This window comes from Pleurodeles waltl, chromosome 10 (genome assembly GCF_031143425.1).
Source record: "Pleurodeles waltl isolate 20211129_DDA chromosome 10, aPleWal1.hap1.20221129, whole genome shotgun sequence".
Taxonomy (NCBI): domain Eukaryota; kingdom Metazoa; phylum Chordata; class Amphibia; order Caudata; family Salamandridae; genus Pleurodeles; species Pleurodeles waltl.
The window spans coordinates 24,235,873-24,241,872 of record NC_090449.1 but is presented as its reverse complement, the minus strand read 5'-3'; positions in this window follow the sequence as shown (position 1 = coordinate 24,241,872).

Below are 6,000 nucleotides of genomic sequence, written 5' to 3'. Positions count from 1 at the left end.
AGTGCAGTGGCATGGAGTGGTACAGAATGGAGTAGAATAGAGTGCAGTGGCATACAGCAGATTGTTTCAGAGTAGAGTGAAGTGGCATAAAGTGGAGTGGTGCAGTAGGGTAGAAAAGGCATAGAGTGCAGTGGCATAGAGTAAAGTGGTGTAGAGTGCAGTGGCGCAGAGTGCAATGGTGCAGAGCAGTTTACAGTGGCATACAGTGGATTGACATAGAGTGCAGTGGCATAGAGTAAAGTGGTGTAGAGTGCAGTGGCGCAGAGTGCAATGGTGCAGAGCAGTTTACAGTGGCATACAGTGGATTGACATAGAGTGCAGTGGCATAGAGTAAAGATGAGTAGAGTGCAGTGGCGTAGAGTGCAATGGTGCAGAACAGATTAAAGTGGCATACAGTGGATTGGCATAGAGTGCAGGGGCAGAGAGTTGAGTGGTATAGAGTAAAGTGCATTGGCGTAGAGTCGATTGGCATTGAGTGCAGTAGCATAGACTGCAGTTTTGTAGAGTACAGCGACATAGAGTGGAGTTGTGCAGAGTAGATTGGTGTGGCCTAGACTAGAGGGCTGCAGAGTGGAGTGCAGTGATGCAGAGTGGCGAAGAGTGCATTGGCATACAGTAGAGTGGTACAGGGTAGAGAAGAAAGGAGTAACGTGAAGTGGCATAGAGTGCAGTGGAGTAGAGTGGAGTGGTGCAGAGTGCAGTGGCATGGAGTGGCGCAGAGTAGACTGGAGTGGCGTAGAGTGGAGTATTCATGCTGTGGTAGCACTGCTATCATAGACAACACATTTTCTATTGATAATACCATTCCATTTCCACTGACCTACAGTTTTACTAATAAAACTATTCAGTGCACATACGAAAATGTGAGCAAATTGCATCACCTAATTGAATGATTTGTTTTGATCATATTAAAGTATTTGTTTCCAACACACTTCAGAAATAACAAAAAATGTGATTCATTTGTGCGTTCATAATTCTGATATATTCTGACTTACACAATTCATTTAAATATTGTTGTGTGCTAGAAAAAAAACTATTTAGTACCACCCCCCCCAAGTATCCAGCAAGATTGTCACATAAATTCGCTCACTTTGAAGTCAGAGAAACAAAAGTAAACAAGTGCCCTCGAAAGGCAGCACCTGATATTTGACCTTGGTCTTTGAATGCACAGCAAATGTGATGAGATAAAAACAAGATTTACAACCCTGTTTATAGAAAGGAACCACTTCGAAGGATGCTGTGAATAAGTGTTTGGCAAGGGAAGGACTGAACTCGAGCTGGAGATCCTAAAACAAATAAAGCCAGAAAATGGAAAGCAAGAAATGTGAGTTACAAACCACAAAGCCAATGGCAAGCAACCATCAGAATGCATTTCTAAGTCAACTTTCTGAATGTCCCCAAGTTGTCTTTAGCAGACCAGACAGCTGCGCTGTTTGGTAGGCTGCGACCTAAAAAGGGGGGTGCAACGCTGAGCCCTCCTCGCCTCCATACCAGAGCCCCTTCCCTGCCAGCTTCAATGGCAGATTGATATATCCATGATGGTTATCAAAGATTGCATTTGAACTTGCAATCAAAAGTAATATGAGGCAGCTCCACAGTAGCGCTTTTTTTTTAGCTGGCAGGTGGGCACAGGGCCAACAAGTGGGAGCGGGGCAGGTGGGTGGGACAAGCAGCACATTGGACAGCAAAAGGAAGCCAGGGGAAAGGCCAAGCAACACGACAGTTAGCGGTGGGCAAGCAACATGACGGACAGCGGGAGTGGTACAAGAGGGGTCAAACATCACAATGGAGACAGCGGAAACACATGCACTGTTATGGAGTGCTTCTGCAGTAAGAAAAAAGTAGCTCTGAAAGCACGAGCTGAGGAAGCACTACTTGGGCCATGCTCCAGGGGAGGGCCAAACACTAGAAAAGGAAGTGAAGCTGGCATGAGCTGACCAAAGAGGACCAAGTAAATGAGAATGATGATGAAGCCAAACCCTAGGTAAGCAAAGGGCAGGCTCTGAGTCTCCTGTAAATAAAAAAACATGACTTGCAAATTTAAGGTGAGACGTAAAAAGGGCACTGACATAGAGGCATTCAGACAAAGGCATTACACATCAGCATTAGAACAAATCAGTGTGAGGCAGACAGGGACACTGCAACCATGGAGACATCCACAGGGTATGTGGCTTAAGGCTATCTCCCCCTGAGATGTTCAAGCAAACAGTACTGACCCCGGAGCTTGGCACATGGATGGTCAGTAGGGTATGGGGTGTGGAGCTTGAGTGGTGGGCGTTTAAGGGTGGTTGGATCAGGAGTTCACTTACTGGACCCTTCACCCATGGGCAGGTCAAGAGGAGATTTTTACTGCCCTTATAGCCTAATACTGGGGGTGATGGGTGCTAGACTGAGTGGTTACTTGGAACATGAACATTAGGACACAGACAGAACATGAACACTAGGACACGGACACTGGAACATGAACAATGGAACACATACACTGGAGCATGAACACTGGGACACTGACACTGGAGCACGGACCCTAGAACAAAGACACTGGAACACGAACACTAGAATACAGACACTGGAACATGAATTCTTGGATACAGACAGAATATGAACGCTGGAACACGGACACTGGAACATGAACAATGGAACACATACACTGGAGCATGAACACTGGGACACTGGAGCACGGACCCTAGAACAAAGACAATGGAACACGAACACTAGAATACAGACACTGGAACATGAATTCTTGGATACAGACAGAATATGAACACTGGAACACGGACACTGGAACACGGACACTAGAACACACACTGGAACATGAATTCTTGGATACAGACAGAATATGAACGCTGGAACACGGACACTGGAACATGAATTCTTGGATACAGACAGAATATGAACGCTGGAACACGGACACTGGAACATGAATTCTTGGATACAGACAGAACATGAACACTGGAACATGGTCTCTGGAATACGGACACTAGAACACACACTGGAACATGAACTCTTGGATACAGACAGAACATGAACGCTGGAACATAGCCACCGAAACATGAACCGTGGGACACAGACACTGGAGCATGAACACTGGAAGACAGCCACTGGAACATGAACACTGGGACAATGACACTGGAGCTCAGACACTAGAACAAAGACACTGTAACAAGGACACTAGAAAACAGACACTGGAACATGAATTCTTGGATACAGACAGAATATGAAGGCTGGAACACATTCACTGGAACACGGACACCGGAACAAAGACAGTAGAACACACGGACACTGAAACATTAATTCTTGGATACAGACAGAATATGAAGGCTGGAACACATTCACTGGAACACGGACACCGGAACAAAGACAGTAGAACACACGGACACTGAAACATGAATTCTTGGATACAGACAGAATATGAACGCTGGAACACGGACACTGGAACACAGACACTAGAACACAGACACTGGAAAATGAATTCTTGGATACAGACAGAACATGAACGCTGGAACATAGTCACCGGAACATGAACACTGGGACACAGACACTGGAGCATGAACACTGGAACATAGCCACTGGAGCATGAATACTGGGACAATGACACTGGAGCATGGATACTAGAACAAAGACACTGGACACAATAACATGGACACTGGAACACAGACACTGAAACACAGACACTGGGACAAAGACACAAGAACACAGACACTGAAAGATGGAAACTGGCACAAAAACACTGAAACATGGACACTGGGACACAGACACAAGAACACAGGCACTGGGACACAGACACAAGAACATGGATCCTGGGACACAGACACAAGAACACAGACACGGGGACACAACACAGGGACACTGAATCATGGTCATTGGAACACAGATACATGAACACAGACACTGGAAAACAGAGGAGCGGGGCAGGTGGGTGGGACAAGCAGCACATTGGACAGCAAAAGGAAGCCAGGGGAAAGGCCAAGCAACACGTCAGTTAGCGGTGGGCAAGCAACATGACGGACAGCGGGAGTGGTACAAGAGGGGTCAAACATCACAATGGAGACAGCGGAAACACATGCACTGTTATGGAGTGCTTCAGCAGTAAGAAAAAAGTAGCTCTGAAAGCACGAGCTGAGGAAGCACTACTTGGGCCATGCTCCAGGGGAGGGCCAAACACTAGAAAAGGAAGTGAAGCTGGCATGAGCTGACCAAAGAGGACCAAGTAAATGAGAATGATGATGAAGCCAAACCCTAGGTAAGCAAAGGGCAGGCTCTGAGTCTCCTGTAAATAAAAAAACATGACTTGCAAATTTAAGGTGAGACGTAAAAAGGGCACTGACATAGAGGCATTCAGACAAAGGCATTACACATCAGCATTAGAACAAATCAGTGTGAGGCAGACAGGGACACTGCAACCATGGAGACATCCACAGGGTATGTGGCTTAAGGCTATCTCCCCCTGAGATGTTCAAGCAAACAGTACTGACCCCGGAGCTTGGCACATGGATGGTCAGTAGGGTATGGGGTGTGGAGCTTGAGTGGTGGGCATTTAAGGGTGGTTGGATCAGGAGTTCACTTACTGGACCCTTCACCCATGGGCAGGTCAAGAGGAGATTTTTACTGCCCTTATAGCCTAATACTGGGGGTGATGGGTGCTAGACTGAGTGGTTACTTGGAACATGAACATTAGGACACAGACAGAACATGAACACTAGGACACGGACACTGGAACATGAACAATGGAACACATACACTGGAGCATGAACACTGGGGCACTGACACTGGAGCACGGACCCTAGAACAAAGACACTGGAACACGAACACTAGAATACAGACACTGGAACATGAATTCTTGGATACAGACAGAATATGAACGCTGGAACACGGACACTGGAACATGAACAATGGAACACATACACTGGAGCATGAACACTGGGACACTGGAGCACGGACCCTAGAACAAAGACAATGGAACACGAACACTAGAATACAGACACTGGAACATGAATTTTTGGATACAGACAGAATATGAACACTGGAACACGGACACTGGAACACGGACACTAGAACACACACTGGAACATGAATTCTTGGATACAGACAGAATATGAACGCTGGAACACGGACACTGGAACATGAATTCTTGGATACAGACAGAATATGAACGCTGGAACACGGACACTGGAACATGAATTCTTGGATACAGACAGAACATGAACACTGGAACATGGTCTCTGGAATACGGACACTAGAACACACACTGGAACATGAACTCTTGGATACAGACAGAACATGAACGCTGGAACATAGCCACCGAAACATGAACCGTGGGACACAGACACTGGAGCATGAACACTGGAAGACAGCCACTAGAACATGAACACTGGGACAATGACACTGGAGCTCAGACACTAGAACAAAGACACTGTAACAAGGACACTAGAAAACAGACACTGGAACATGAATTCTTGGATACAGACAGAATATGAAGGCTGGAACACATTCACTGGAACACGGACACCGGAACAAAGACAGTAGAACACACGGACACTGAAACATTAATTCTTGGATACAGACAGAATATGAAGGCTGGAACACATTCACTGGAACACGGACACCGGAACAAAGACAGTAGAACACACGGACACTGAAACATGAATTCTTGGATACAGACAGAATATGAACGCTGGAACACGGACACTGGAACACAGACACTAGAACACAGACACTGGAAAATGAATTCTTGGATACAGACAGAACATGAACGCTGGAACATAGTCACCGGAACATGAACACTGGGACACAGACACTGGAGCATGAACACTGGAACATAGCCACTGGAGCATGAATACTGGGACAATGACACTGGAGCATGGATACTAGAACAAAGACACTGGACACAATAACATGGACACTGGAACACAGACACTGAAACACAGACACTGGGACAAAGACACAAGAACACAGACACTGAAAGATGGAAACTGGCACAAAAACACTGAAACATGGACACTG